We start from the raw sequence: 15,885 nt of genomic DNA, 5'->3' as shown, positions 1-15,885 counted from the left end.
TTTTTTCCTATCTTCTTCCTTCCTTCTTTTTTTTGTTTAGAGCAACTCATAAGATATTTTCCTATTGTATGGGACAAAAATCCACTTAAAAAATATAGAAACTCCTCCGAGCAAAAAAAAAAAGAATGTTTATTTTGGCTTTTCTGGAGAAAAATCTCCAATTCTCACAAAGGCAGTGAAGATCACGAAGTTGCCCCAAGTCAAGCAAGATTATATGGCCTAGCACCATCACCCTCTCCCTAACCCCCTCTCTTCCAACCTGATTGGTTAAGGTTTTCAGAGTTACAATCTTTACATGAAAAATCTACCTGGAAACAAAGAGAAGAATAAAATGTTTTCATAGAACATTATCTCACCATCCAGATGGTGAGAGTATCAGAAGATTTCTAATGGCCTTTTGTTGTCTACCAAAATGAATTAATGTCTGAGTATGCAAGGTCTTCTTAGTATTTATCATCAAACAAGAGAAGGCAGTCCACTGTTCCCCCCAGTCTATCGCCAAATAGATGGCTAACTAAGAATGTATTCTAACTAAGAAAGTATTCTACTATTTCCCTCCCTAACAGAATCAGGAGGGTGTCTGACTGGGAATGCAAGGCCTCTCTCCCTCTTTCTTCTAAGAATAATCTAAGAGTAATAGTCTGTCTTTGTTTCAATGATTTTTAACCCTGAGAGGACTTCATTAGGAATATTAACTCTTAAGAGGGACATTCCACTCACTATTAAGGTATATAGGTCTATGCTGGTGGAAAGAATGCCATACCAATGAAATCACAGTTATTTTGAAGTATTCAAATATAAGTATATTTGATCTAGAGAACATATCTTCAGAATCTAGATAAGGGACATATTTTCTGGTCCTCCTAAACCCTTTTTTTGCCATGATCTAGACTATTTTCCCTTTGGGTGTGGGCTGCCTAAGTGACCTCTTATTGGTAAGAAGAAAAATAGTCTTATATGAATCAGCACAGAAGATTTAGAAGGAGAAGTCATATAGATAAGAAACCTGAGGATCATTTGGGGACCTCAAAAGTCATCTATTTAATCTCCCTCATTTTACAAATAAGAAAATTGAAGTCCACAAGACTAAGTGATTTGCCCACAGTTATTCATATACCAACAATCAAGAAAGGGGCTTTGACCCCAAAACCAGAGCTCTCTTCTCCTTACATCACTGCCTTACAGTGAAGGAAAGAACAATTTTCAAAAAAAATGAGGTAGCAATATGATAGAAAGAAAGATGGTGATTCAAAATGAGAATTCCAGAGGTCAGGATCTTGAAAGTGAATCAGTTTTGGGTGATGATGAGACTTTACATTTAGTGACTATTCCTCTGACTTGCTGAGGCAGAGAATACAAATGGAAATCATTGGAGTTGAGGAAATTTGTGGACTGGGAAGTCATAGTATGATCATCAACAAAAATTTTGAAATCACCAATGCGTGTTTGGGAAGAGAGGAAAACTGTAAATCAAGTGCTGAAGGGTTGCAGGAGTATATCCAGAAGAGAGAGGTTTATGGCAGCCATGAGGATGGAGACAGGATGATATAACTAGATGGCTTGAACTTCTATGGAGGAGAAATTGCTAAGAGGAGCAAAGATTGCAAGTGGCCATGAGAAGCAAGGAATTTATGATCTCCCCCTGACCCAGCAAGTCAATGCATGAGGGAAGGAGCAGGGGAGCAGATGACAGGGATGCAGTCTTTGGGGACAAAGCAGGGCTCAGTTGCAGGAGGTTAAAGAAATATAAACTATAAAAGGAAGTGGCTGAGGATTATGAGGAGTTTGTTAAGTGATATTTTTATTTGTATAGCCCTGAGCAAGTCACTTCTCTAGACCCGGGTTTCCTTATCTATAAAATAAAAGGGTTGGACTAAATGACTTTTAATATCCTTTACAGCTACACATCTATGATCCTATGGGTTTCCAGAGGGCATAGGGGCTAAGGCAGACAGAAAAGCATGGGGCTAGGGATGTGATAAGGGGGGGCAAGGGAAAGAAGTGGGAGGGAACAAATGAAAAACATTGGGTTTAGAGTACAGAGTAAGGTAGCAGAGGACAGGTGTGTTGTTTCCTAGGCAAGTGTAAGTGACTGAATGAGAGATCAGAGGAGTAAAGAGCAAGGATTTACTAACCCTAATATAGAATAAATCAGACCTAGGGTCAGTGTTGAAGTCTGCTCATATCTTGCTTCCCAGGTAAAGTTCCTACTGATTTGAAAAGTAGCTGGGAGGAACCAGAGGTATAACAATGGGAGATCATGAGTAGATTCATAGAGCATGAGGTCTTTGTATTTATATCTAGAAGGGGCTTTAGAGATTACCTAATCTAACTTGTTTATATGTAGCAGCTATGTCACCCACTCACACTTGTGGGAGATCCAGAATAGCTAAGGTTCAAAGAATTCTAAGGACCACATTCACTTGAAATGATAGCTCATGGGGCACCCAGGTGGCGCAGTGGATAGAGCACTGGCCCTGGAGTTAGGAGTACTGAGTACCTGAGTGCGGCCTGAGACACTTAATAATTACTTAGCTGTGTGGCCTTGGGCAAGCCATTTAACCCTATTGCCTTGCAAAAGAAAATGCTCGCTCATAAGTTCCCATCAATGTGTTTTACAATTAGTTACAATTAGTTAAAAGCAAAGGCATTTAATGAAAAGTCTATTAACAAGGTCTGCATTAAAATATTGCCTTCCCCTGAACAAACTTATAAATCATCAAGAGATCATAACTGAGGGGGCCATACATAAGGAATATGTATGAATGGGCATGCAACTCATTCTTCTGAGACTTCAGAATGATCAGACTGCTTATTGGTTCTGCTCCAAAGCATTCACTGAGTTGATTCCTAATTTGCTAGATTATAATAGCTAGAACCTGCCATGATAAGAGTAAGCTAAGAGTTCTTTAAGTCATAGCCACCACACTCGACTAATGTTATTCAGACAGAATGTTGATTAGGCTTTTTTTTAACACCTGTTCCTCTACTAAAGAGCAAAATGCTCTGTACAGACAGATAACTAACTTAAGTTACCATTCTTTTTAATTTTATTAGTTTTATTTTCCCTCATTACATACAAAAATAAGTTTCAACATTCACTTTTAAAACTTTGAGTTTTGGGGCAGCTAGGAGGCACAGTGGATAGAGCACCAGCCCTGGAGTCAGGAGGACCTGAGTTCAATTCTGGCCTCAGACACTTAATAATTGCCCAGTTATGTGACCTTGGGCAAATCACTTAACCCCATTGCCTAAAATAAAATAATATTTAAAAAACTTTGAGTTTTGAATTTTCTCCCTTTCTCCCACCCCCAGTTCCCCTCATTGGGAAAACAAGCTATTTGATACAGATTAGAAATGTGTGGTCATGAAAACTATTATCACAAAGGTCATGCTGTAAGAGTAAATAAAGGCACCCCAAGAAAAGAGAAACTTCAAGAAAAATATAGTTAACAAAAAGTATGCGTCAATCTGTATTCAGACACCATCAGCTCTATCTTTGAGATGGATAGTCCTTCAGGATTGACTTGTATCACAGCATTGCTAAGAAAAGGTAAGTCATTTACAACCAATCATCCTACAACATTGTTGTTACTTTAAATATTTTATTGGGGTTAACCATTCTTGAATACCAAACACACACACACACACACACACACACACACACACACACACACACACACACACACACCTTCAAAAACACAGACACACACACACCTGGATCTCTGATTTGGCTGCAGAAAATTTTGACTTAGATCAAAAGATAACCTAAATATTAGACAAGATCAGTGTTGCTCATTTATGGAACCTACACTCCTGTTCTTTTTTTCTTATTATTATAAGGATATTGCTTAGAAGCAAAGTCTACTATATTCTGTCTAGTGGAAAAACCCTTGTATTTTTACATCTAAATGAGGAAACAGAGACGGAGAGAAAGTGAATGACTTACCCAAAGTCACATAGCTACCACAGGTAGGATCTTATCTTCCAGGGCATAGGAAACAATAATTCAATTTAACTCAAAAAACATTTATTGAGCATTTACCCCTAAAATTGAAGACTTGCAATCCTCTCAAAGGAAATAAACCTCCCAAATTCTAGAGAGTAGGGTAAATTACCCCAGTATCTCTTTACAAAAGTGTAATTATTACTGATTTTAAAGAAAACTGAAATCTACTCCAAAGGATTATATAATAGAACTAAGATAACATCATTAGAATATGATAGAAGAATGTCCATCTAAATATAATCTAGGAAAAAGGAAAGTTGAAACTTCATAATATCAGAATTTGAGTGAAAAAATGACCTCAGAGGTCAACTAGTTCAACCATCCTGCATTTGCTGGCATGTTCTATCTTCATATGGCATGATTTCCCAGTGCTATCCCAGCTACTTTCTTCTGAACATTCCTCAAATATGAACCCTGCCCCCTGAAGTGAACATATTCTTCTAGATATGATCTCACCAGGTTAGGGTACAGCTGAGTTTTTACTATGCCTCTTTTAATGGCCCTAAGGATAGCATACTTTATTATGAGTCCTCTGTCTGACTTCCCTCTCTCACCAAACTCCTTTACTAATTCATTCAGTTTTGAATCCACCTAATCTCTCCATCACCCATCCCATATTTCTCCATCTTGTCCACAAGAATACCATGACAGATCTTGCCAAATGTTTTGCTAAAATTTAGGTATACTCTTGTCTATTGCATTTACTTACACTACAAGTTTAGGAAATTTTTTCAAAAAGGTTATAGGGTTATTCTGATGAACTATTCTTCAGGAAGTCATGCTGACTTTTAATGATTATTGCTTCCCTTTCTAAGTGCTCATAAGTCATTTCTTTAATAATGTATTCTAGTATTTTGCTGGAAATACAGGTCAAACCCACTGGTCTAGGTTTACAGATTCTATTGGAGTTTTTTTTTGAAAACTAGTTAAACATTTGTCCTTCCCCAGTAGTTCCACACTTCTCCTATTCTCAAGATCTTTCAAAAATTACTGATGGTAACTCAGGAAAAAACTGAAGAACTTCTGAAAGTTTTTCCTATACCCTAGGATGTGAAGGGTCCATGTCTGATGATTTGGACTCATTGAAGTCAACAACTTTTGTGTGTGCTATTGCTTCATTTCATTAGTTTCAACTCCTTATTTAAGCCATTTTGTTCTATCCTTCCCAATCAAAGAAATATCTTCAAAGACTCTCTTAAACACTTCAAGAGTAGCCCCCTTCTCCAGGGACCAGACTGGAGACAGGGAAAAAAAACAGTTTCAGAAAGAATTGTGGTACCCCAAAACTGTGTGACTGATAAAGGCAGATGACCATTCAGAGTCTCCTAGCAGCAGTGTCCCAAGAAGCCACCCTCACACTCTAACAGAAAACAAACTGAGGGTCTGATACAACAGAGAGCAGGCAGCAAGGCGTGGGGATAAGCAGAATAGTACTGAGCCTTCTAAAGATAGAGAATTAAAGGTAAGCACATCTTCAACAAGAACATCATAAAAAAAATCAATACAGTGATTTATTGAGAAAGACAAAAGTCAACTGAAAGGGGAAAAGGAGCCAGCATTACAAGAAATGTTTCCTGTTTTCATTTAGAGAATGAAATATAGAATACTTCCCTAATCCTTCAAGTTCTTTTGATGTTGTCTCTGAAGCATAACATCCAACAATGTCAGCAAGAAGGTATTCTTTTAAAAATACTGATTTTATATTACAAACTTAACACTGTCCTGACAAATTGTGTACCACATCTATGCTAAATATGTATATGGTTTCTTCCTTCTATAAACCAATTACCAAATGAACAGGGATTTGCAAATATAATTATGAAGAAGGATTTCTCCAATATAATTCAATGAATCAACATTAGCAAAGCAAAATTGGAAGCATGTGCTGTGAGGATATGGAAAGTCTTATGACAATCAATTTTCTTTATAACAAGATGCTACCAGTATTATATTCCAAAAGTATACTTCTTATCTAACACTAAATAGGTAAAACAAACAACCTACAAAAGTATAGTTTTGTTCAATTATATTAAAATACAGCAACCTCAAAAATGTACTTGGATATGCCAGAATTAGTCATTTACTGCCTTTAATCCACCTTTTCAACATGTTAACACAAATTTTTTTTTATCACAACCTGCACACAACAGAAATTAGCCTTTGTTCAGTTTTTGTATTTATTTTATAGTCAACAAATTGCAACTGCAATCTCAGCATGAAAGTACTTTACAACAGAGGGAAAATTGGTTATAATTGCCTAGAGAAGATGAAGATAGCACAAAAATTTCTACGAAAACAGAAATGCAGCAATTCCAAGGATCTCCCGCATAGTTCTGAAGAACATTGGAAGGATAAATGAAAATATCAAATAGGTAAGCAAATAAATTAGAATTTTTTTCTCATTTGATTTTATTTTCTCTATTAATTTATGCAATAAAAGAAAGATAATTCACAACTGAGTATTACTATTTTTATTAACACTTCCTACTGAAAAAATAGTATCCTGATAAAAATTTTTTTAAATTTTATTTATTTGAGGCAATGGGGTTAAATAACTTGCTCAAGGTCACACAACTAGGCAATTATTAAGTGTCTGAGATCAGATTTGAACTTAGGTCCTCCTGACTCCAGAGCTGGCCCCAGCTGTTCCCATAAAATCTTTAGATAATCTGTGTAATACAGTATCTCCATCCCAATGAAAGTAAATTGGGGGGGGGAACCTAAATTTGAAATTTGACATTATGAATTTAAATGTTATGCATATTATTATAGTCTAAATGACAGCTACCTATAATCTAAATCAATGTCATCATTTATGCAATTCATAAGCTTTTTGCTTTTCTTTTACCCAAGTTCATTCCTGATTTAAGTAAAAAGATTTGGGTTTTCATCATACATTTTTCTATAGATATCACAGAAGTTCTTGAAATGAAAGAGGGAAGGACCACATCAGTCCACATTAATATTTTTTCAGTGTTTTTTGACATTCAGTTTATGGGAATAGGATTCCAATCCCATGAAGGCAGTATTTCCTTCTGAACTGAAAAGTACTCTGAACAATTTTTTTCCACAAGCTTAAACAGCTTATTTATCTATGGTTGCCTTGAGGGAGTGAAATGAACCCCTCCTACATCCATCTCAGCCTGCAATGGTAAAGAAATGCTAAACCTTGCAGAGATACAGGGTGATGATGGAGAATCTGCTTCATTGTTTACTTCCTGTACTGGCAGTCAGTCTCTCAGCCAATTCCTTTTGAAGGAAGGTCATCTGTGTTCTATCATAAACAAAAGGTCCATCTCTTTTAAAAATATGTTCAAGCCACTTAATCCTCATTGGAGTAGACACATTGAAAGACAGGTTGCCAATAATATATACACTTGGAGGATCATCTTCCCAATTTCTTCCAAGGCATTCTGGAAAAGCCTTTTCCACTCTAAATGTCAGCACATCCTCATGGACAAGTCTCAGTTTTCCAGGTGCTGTATCAGATAGCATCCATAACTCAGGAATAAACCAAGTGTCCTTTCTAACCACAAGAAGACCAGCAACTTGAGCATTAAGAATGGATCTTGTGATGCCACTTGGGGCAACTAGTTGGCACAGTGGATAAAGAATAGATCCTGGAGACAAGAGGACCTGAGATCAAATACGGCCTCAGACACTTAATAAACAATCTAAGTGACCTTGGGCAAGTCACTTAACCTCATTGCCTTCCAAAAATAAAAAAAAGAAAGGAAGAATGGATCTTGTGGTGCCACTGGCCCAGAGCCTACTTCCTACACATGAGCATTTCTCAGATTGCCAATCTTTTATATCTGTCAGCTTCAAGTCCAAGAATAAGTTCTGGGCTGTTTCTGGTCATAGAGTCTGAAAAGTTCAATGATCTCTCCAACCATGGGCAAAAGAAAGAGGTGAACTTCCAGCACAGAATACTCCTCAAAAGAAGTATCTTAAATTTAAATTCTTAAAGAATTCTTAAGGAAGAAACCCTCTAATCAAACTAGAAATTACAGACTGTAGGAAAAAAACCTCTATCTTAGTAAATTTCCTGAAAAAAAAATTAAAGAATTGGGAAGGAAAAATATAGACAGATTGAACACTATTATTCTATTAGAAACCAGGAGGGATGGGAATTCAGGGAAGCCTGGAGGGATTTGCATGAACTGATGCTGAGTGAGATGAACAGAACCAGAAAAACACTGTACACCTTAACAGTAACATGGGAGTGATGTTCAACCTTGATGTACTCACTCATTCCATCAGTGCAACAATCAGGGACAATTTGGAGCTATCTGCAATGGAAAATACCATCTGTATCCAGAGAAAGAACTGCTGAGTTTGAACAAAGACCAAAGACTATTAACCTTAATTTAGGGGAAAAAAAAACTGATATCTTATTGTTTGATCTTGCTATCTCTTATATTTTATGTTTCTTCCTTAAGGATATGATTTCTCTCTCATCACATTCAATTTGTATCAATGTATACCATGGAAACAATGTAAAGACTGGCAAACTGCCTTATGTGGGGGGTGGGGGGGAGGGAAGTAAGATTAAGGGAAAAATTGTAAAACTCAAAATAAATAAAATCTTAAAAAAAAGAAAAATATGGACAGAAGGAAAAATAATAGAACATAATCAAAAACAATAATGTAAATGTATGAGAACTCTTTGGAACAAGAATAATAAATCAGAAGATAGAATATAAAGTGATAGTGTAAAGATTAAATCTTACAGGAAAATGTCAAAAATAAAAGCTGATTACCATATGCCAATCATACCCCCAAAATTGTCCAAAAACATCAAAAGCATGTTATAAAGTTGAATTAGAAAATCCATAGGGCACCAACAGAAAGAAAATTCAAATTTAAATCACCAGGCTGCATTAGGGTAAATTTCACAACTACAACAGCAAAAAAATAAATCTTGCAGACTGAGAGGAAAAAAATTTTCAATTTCCACAAAGAAAAATCAGAATAGCAAAAAGTAACTTTATTCTGTGGTTACAAGCAAGCAAAGGAAAAATTGTGTGCTTTTTAATTTGGTATTTTATTTTTCCCCAGTAAGAACATTTTTAACATTCATTTTTAAAACTTCAATTTCCAAATTCTCTCCCTTTCTCTTCCCCACACCCCCACATTGAAAAGGTAATATAGGTTATACATGGGTAGTCATGAAAAACATTTCCATATTAATGATGTCATGAAAGAAAACAGAACAAAAAATTCTTCACAAAAAATAAATAAAATTTTAAAAGTTTGCTTCAATCTGTATTCAGACACCATTAGCTCTTTCTCAGATAGCATTTTTTGTCCAATTTCTTCAGAGTTGTTTTGGATCATTGTACTGCTGAAATATCTTAAGATATTTGCTGTTACTTTGTACATAGTACATTCCACTTTGAATTAGTTCATGTAAACCTTTCCAGTTTTTATGAGAGCATCTTGTTCATCATTTCTTATAGCAGAACAGTATTCCATCATAATCACATACCATAATTTGTTTGGCATCACTTCAATTTCCAATTCTTTGCCACCAAATATATATATATATATATATATATATATATATATATATATATATATATATATATATAACCTTTTCTTTTTTTCTAAAATCTCTTTTGGAATAAAGACCTAGTAGAGTATGATGCTTTTTTAGCCCTTAGGGCATACTTCCAAAATGTTCTACAGAATAGTTGAATCAGTTCACAGCTCCACCAAGAGGACATTAATGTCTATTTTTGCCCCTACATTACCTCCAACATTTGTCTTTTTTTCTTTTCTGTCCTATTAAACAATCTAATAGAAATAAGTTAGTACCTCAGAATTAATTTGATTTGCTTTTCTCCAATCAATAATGAGAGCATTTTTTTCATCTGGATATAGATAGTTTTGATTATTTCATCTGGAATCTATTTGTATCTTTTGATCATGTTCAATTGAGGAATGGCTCTTTTACAAATGTAAATTTGACTCAGTTTGTTATATGTTTGAGACAGTAGCCTTTATAGAAACTTGTTTAAATTTTTTTTCACAGTTAATATTGCTCTCTTCATCCTATTCTCCCCCATACTTTGTTGATTCCAGTCTCTCTTTTCATCCTGTCTCTCCTCAAAAGTTTTGTTTCTGACTATTCTACCCCCTAAATTGTTCTTCCTTCTATTATTCCTCCCTTCTATTATCCCCTTTTCCTCCTAGTTTTCATTAGAGTAAGATAGATTTCTATGCCCAATTGAGTATATATGTTACCAATTCTGATTAGAGTAAGGTTTACTCGGGCAGCTAGGTGCGCAGTGGATAAAGCACAGGCCCTGGAGTCAGGAGTACCTGGGTTCAAATCTGGTCTCAGATGCTTAATAATTTCCTAGCTGTGTGGCCTTGGGCAAGCCACTTAACCCCATTTGCCTTGCAAAAACCTAAAAAAAAAAAGAGCAAGGTTTACTCACTGCCCCTTACTTCTTCCCCTCCACTACCTCTTTTATGGAAGATAATTTGCCTCATTCTATCTTTCCCTTTCCCTTTTTCCCAGTAGATTCCTCTCTTACTCTTTAATTTTATTTTTTTTAGATATGCCCCCTTTCATATTCAATTCACACCTGTTCCCTCTTTCTGGATATGCTCTTTTTAACTGTCCTAATAATAAGAAAGTTCTTCTTAGTTACCAGAATTATCTTCCCATGTAGGATTATAAATAATTTAACTTTATTAAGTCCCTTATGATTTCCCCTTCTTGTTGTCCTTTTTATGATTTTCTTGAATCTTATATTTAAAAGTCAAATTTTCTATTCAGGTCTGGTCTTTTCATCAATAATGCCTGAAAATATTTTAATCATTTAATATCATTTTTCCTCTGAAGGATTATACTCAGTTTTGCTGGATAGGTGATGCTTGGTTATAATTCTGATTTCTTTGCCCTCTGGAATATAATATTCCAAGCCCTCCTATCCTTTAATGTAGAAGGTAATCAATCTTGTGTTATGCCGAGTGTGATTCTACTACCCTTGAACAGTTTCTTTATGGATGCTTGTAAAATTTTCTCCTTGACTTGGGAGCTCTAGAATTTAACAATACTATTCCTGGAAGTTTTTACTTTGGGATCTCTTTCAAGAGGTGATTGGTAGATTCTTTCAATTTCTATTTTTTCCCTGATTCTAGGCTATTAGGCCAGTTTTCCTTGACAATTTCTTGAAAGATGATGTCTAGTTTCTTTTTATGATCATGTCTTTCAGGTAGTCCAATAATTTTTAAATTATCTCTCTGGTGGGGCGGCTAGGTGGCACAGGGGATAGAGCACCGGCCCTGGAGTCAGGAGTACCTAAGTTCAAATCTGACCTCAGACACTTAATAATTTCCCAACTGTGTGGCCTTGGGCAAGCCACTTAACCCCATTTGCCCTGAAAAAAAACTAAAAAAAATTATCTCTCTGGTATCCATTTTCAGATTAGTTGTTTTTCCAATGAAACATTTCACATTGTTTTTATTCTTTTGACTTGTTTTATTTTTTCCTGAAGTCTCATAAAGTCCCTCATTTCCATTTGCTCAATTCTAATTTTTAAGAAATTATTTTTTTCAGTGAGTTTTTGTACCTCCTTTTCCATTTGACCAATTATACTTTTTACAAAATTTTTTCTTCAGGGAATTTTGTGCCTCTTTTCTTATTTGACCAATTCTGCATTTTAAGGAATTTTCCTCCTCATTGCTTTTTCAAACCTTTCTTTCTTTTATCATTTTGCCAATTCTGTTTTTAAGGTATTATTTTCTTCAGCATTTTTTGTTTCTTCTTTACCAAGTTGTTGACTAGTTTTTCATAATTTTCTTGTATCACTCTCATTTATCTTTCAAACTTTTCCTTAACCTCTCTTACCTGATTTTCAAAATCCTTTTTATACTCTTCCATGATCTGAGATCAATTCATGTTTTTCTTGGAGGCTTTTCTTTGATGGAGGAGCTTTGTCTTTCTTACCTTTTTCTGAGTGTATGTTTTGATCTTTCTGGTCATCATGGTAACTTTCTATGGTCAGATTTTTTTTCTGTTGTTTGTACATTTTTCCAGTCTATTTCTTGACTTTTAACTCTTTGTTAAAGTAGGATTTTGCTTCCAGAGTAGAAGGTGCACCGTCCCAAGGCAGGGTTGTGTACTGTTTTCAGAGATACTTCTAGAGACCTGTTAGCTTTCAGTTCTTGCAAGATGGTATGCTTTAAGGAAAGATGTGTTTACTATTCTTCTGGCCTGTGCTCTGCTCTATGAGTGACCACAAACACTCTTTTCTGCCCTGGAACTGTAATGAGTGTCCCTGTTCCACTGTGGTCAATGGAGTTCTGGTGTGCTAGTGCTCCTCCTTGCCTTGGGACTGCCACCCTATTACCTGGATCAGAGTATGGGCAAAGTAACAGAGACCAGCCTCAGTGATAGCAAAGAGAGCCCTGTAATCTCCTATTGACCGGTTGTTTGACCTCCTTACAGTCTGTGGGCAGAGAGCTCTGGAAGCATCTGTGCTGATGAAGATTCAGTGGCTCCCAAGACCTGTCCCTGGTTTGCTAGGGTTAGGCTGGCACAGCCTGCCAGCCTAACCCTAGCAAACCACCAAATCTTTCCTGTTGTCTGGGCCAAAAAATTATTTTACTCCATCTTTTGGGGATTCTGCAACTCTAGAATTTATTTAAAATCCTTATTTAAAGGTATTTGGACAGGTTTGGGAGAGAATTCGGGCAGGTCCCTGACATTTTGGTTCCACTCATATTGATAAGTCAGAAAATTTTTATAGGATGTTCTAAACAGTAAGAAAAGGGACTATCATCCCCAAATAACATCCATCTGCTAAATACAAAGAAAACAAGAGAACATTTAATAAAAGGGAAAAATTTGAACCATGACTTCAAAAGAACTCAAAGGCAACAGGATAATCAACTTGTAAAATGAATAAACAGCAGGAAACTAAATACTTTCAGATAAAAATGAATGAATAGTAAAAGAAATATTTATTTTCATGTATCTAAGGGATAGATAATGTAGACCCAGAACTGGTATATTTCTGAAATTGTTTGGATTTTCTTTTTTAAAAATTTCACATATTGAGATATGACAAATAGTATAGATGTGCTAAAGAATTAAAAGAATAAAGGTGTGATAGAAAAAAATAAGATGGAAAGTAGATGAATAAATGAGTTAATATTTCGGTGGGTAAAACTTCATCCTTTCATTAATGATTCAGTATTACAAGAAGTTGGCTAATTCAGAAGAATGACTCATTTAGGGAAGAAGAAAGAGTGAAATAAGGCCTTACAAGTTACAAATCATCAGAACTTAGAGACAAAACACTTTCATTTTCAACTCTGTAGATTGCAGAGAATAAAGATACATTATTAGAGGACAGAACACAGAGGAAAGAGTAGGAACTGCAAATAATGAGCATAAAGGGAATAATCTGACAGTGTTGCACACTGCCAAAGAAATGAAAAGGGTGAGACAAAAGTTTTGTAATGAACCTTTCCTTGTAGGCTTGGACCTTTCTGGAAAAAAAGTAATGATTGCATAACCTGAAAGGCACAACCTGGAAAAGATATAACAGTTCATACATTCAGAAGGAAGGTGGAATGATAACAGAAAGCATAAGCAATTGGGGATTTACTAAAATTATTGTACTCTTCTCAGTATACCCAACAGTTTCTATCAGGAATTAGCATTGTTGTGCATAGATAATAGAGAATCCTAGAAAAAGTAAGGAGTAGGAAATGGACAAAAGGAAATATTTGCTGGAAAGACACATTACAAATTAATATCCCTAAAATGGAAGAATGGGTGAGGTAGAGAGACAGGGAGAATTTGGCATTGAACTCTCAGCTGGGAAAGAGAAGAGAGAAAGAAGTAAAAGAGAGAAAGAAAATATTGTAATAATAAAAATAAGTACAAGGAGTATGGGATTGAATAGGGTAATAGAAAGAAGAGGAGGCAGAGGAAACAGATCAGATTCAGATCATAAATAAAAGAAACATTACAAATTGTGCTATCTTAAAAGAAAAGGCAATATAAATGCAGAAAATTCTACATGACATGTATATATATTTACAATTAGATATATATATTATATATATATACACACACATACATTCAATGAAAGAAAACAAATAATAATTATAAGCCTAATCAATGGATTTAATTATATAACAAAAAAGAAAAAGAATTGAAAAGTGGATAAGAAAACAAAATCCAACAATTTTCTCTATATGAGAAACAAAAAAGAAAATATAAACTAAAGGAATTGTGTAATAAACTAGATTTACTTATCTATAATGACTTCTGAATAGAAATAGAAAAAATGCAAGACAATTTCCATTATTCTATGGTAATTCAGTGTACCCTAATGCTCATTGACTTCCTAACTCATCACACCCATTATTCTTTGCACTTTGAGGAGAAAAAAAACATTTCAGCACTCCATGCTTGCTTGAAACTCATTGAACCCATTATGCTAGGGACTTCTCTTAGTACAGATAAAGAGAAGTTAAATTTTATTTTATTTTTATGTAATTAATTACTTTTTTATCCATGTCTATTTAGTTTTAATATTCTATATTGCAAAACAGCCTTATTACCTAATATTAGTCCAGTAAAATGTGAAACTTCTGGGGAATATTTATGAATTATTTCTAATTACATTATTTCTTATGAAAAACAATTTGTTCTCTATGCATAGATTTCATCACTCATCAAGACTTCAGAACAATTTAATGACAAGTATCAAGATACCACTGTATTTTTAAAGTTAAATTGTTTTCTTTTTGCCAGGATTTTTCTTGGAATTTTTCTATTTTTTCTCCTTCTCGTTTCACTCCCCCAGTGGAAATAAATTACTATATTGGTCGGGTCCAAAATGTGTTCATTCTTCATATTTAGTCCATTGCTTCTCTTGAAGGAGGGAGATGAGATTCTTTATCATCCATCCTCTAGAATTTTAGTTGATAATTGCATTGATCTGAGTTCTTAGGCTTTTCAAAATTCTTCATTATTACAAAAGTGTTGCTATGGTATAGATTGTTCTCTAGTTTTGCACACTTCAATCTACATCAATTCATACAAAATCTTCATGATTTCTATAAAGCCATCTCTTTCATCATTTCTTATAGCACAATAATATTTCTTTACATTCAAATAATAAAATTCATAAGACTATAACCCAAATTGGCTCTCCCTTAGTTTTCAGTTTTTTTGTCACTACCAAAAGAGTTCCTATAACTATTTTTACACCTATAAAATTTTGTCTTCTTTCTTTGGTCTGTTTGGAATATATGCATGGTAGTAGTATTGTTGGTTAAAAAAGACCATGCACAATTTAGTAATTTATTAACTATTATTCCAAATTCCAGAATATGAATCAATTCATAGTTCCATTAATAATGCTTCAATGTGCCTATATCCCTTTGGTCTATCCAACATTTATGATTTTCATTCTTGTCAACTTTGCCCAGTTTGATGGGTTTGTGGTATTTAATGGTGCTGTTACCAAGAAACAATGATCATATACTAAGCATAAAGTAATTGTAAATGTAATTGTAAATATTTAATTTAATAAAAAAATATTTTTGAAAAGGTGATCAATTACTCTCACAATTATGACTAAGAATTCTTTTTTTTTTAGGTTTTTTGCAAGGCAAGGGGGTTAAGTGGCTTTCCCAAGTCCACACAACCAGGTAATTATTAAGTATCTGAGACCAGATTTGAACTCAGGTACTCTTGACTCCAGGGACAGTTCTTTATCCACTCCCACCTAGCCACCCCAAGAATTCTTAATTAATATTATATTTAAAGTTTTTTGTACACAAAACTAAAGCTACCAAGATTAGAAGAAAAACAGAAAACTGGAGGAAACTTTTACAGT

The 15,885-nt window shown here is 34.7% G+C and overlaps 1 pseudogene; it reads right to left on the bottom strand.

Moving 5' to 3' along the window:
• Positions 1-6,874: 6,874 nt before the first annotated feature.
• On the bottom strand, positions 6,875-11,906 carry LOC141499001 (dimethyladenosine transferase 1, mitochondrial-like; annotated as a pseudogene).
• Positions 11,907-15,885: the final 3,979 nt, after the last annotated feature.

This window comes from Macrotis lagotis, chromosome X, assembly GCF_037893015.1.
Source record: "Macrotis lagotis isolate mMagLag1 chromosome X, bilby.v1.9.chrom.fasta, whole genome shotgun sequence".
NCBI lineage: Eukaryota > Metazoa > Chordata > Mammalia > Peramelemorphia > Peramelidae > Macrotis > Macrotis lagotis.
This window is presented reverse-complemented; position numbering and strand designations above follow the sequence as displayed.